Source organism: Etheostoma spectabile, chromosome 6, assembly GCF_008692095.1.
Source record: "Etheostoma spectabile isolate EspeVRDwgs_2016 chromosome 6, UIUC_Espe_1.0, whole genome shotgun sequence".
NCBI classification, from domain to species: domain Eukaryota; kingdom Metazoa; phylum Chordata; class Actinopteri; order Perciformes; family Percidae; genus Etheostoma; species Etheostoma spectabile.
Window position 1 is genome coordinate 23,699,911 of NC_045738.1, and position 243 is coordinate 23,700,153.

The 243-nt window shown below is 42.4% G+C and overlaps 1 protein-coding gene across 4 annotated transcripts in view; it reads left to right on the plus strand.

Moving 5' to 3' along the window:
* Window positions 1–243, plus strand: part of LOC116690692 (furin-like protease kpc-1) — a 298,529-nt gene that overhangs the window by 295,262 nt on the left and 3,024 nt on the right. For 3 of the 4 annotated variants that reach the window (XM_032517860.1, XM_032517857.1, XM_032517858.1), the window contains exon 20: window positions 1–243. This exon is cut by the window's left edge and continues 1,472 nt beyond it; it is cut by the window's right edge and continues 1,374 nt beyond it. The exons of the other annotated variant lie outside the window; for it this stretch is intronic. The gene's annotated coding sequence lies outside the window, so the exon portion shown is untranslated. 4 annotated transcript variants of the gene reach the window in all.

Here is a 243-nt window from a genome sequence, read left to right on the forward strand (position 1 = left end):
CCGAACCTAGACTAGATCCGCTGGTTGATATCTTCAACCAGCCACATACATCTCATCAAATTCAAGTCAGCGTTATTTAAAAAAAATATGCCAAGTTTTTTTTTATTTGCAAGCTTTACCAACAGATTTAGACACATTGTCTCCCACTTCACTGAAAAGTCTGTCCTCAGTGTCAATCAGGGCAAGACCACCTTTGTCGAGTCCAAGACCAAGACCAGTCGAGTCCAAGTCAAGACCGAGTCC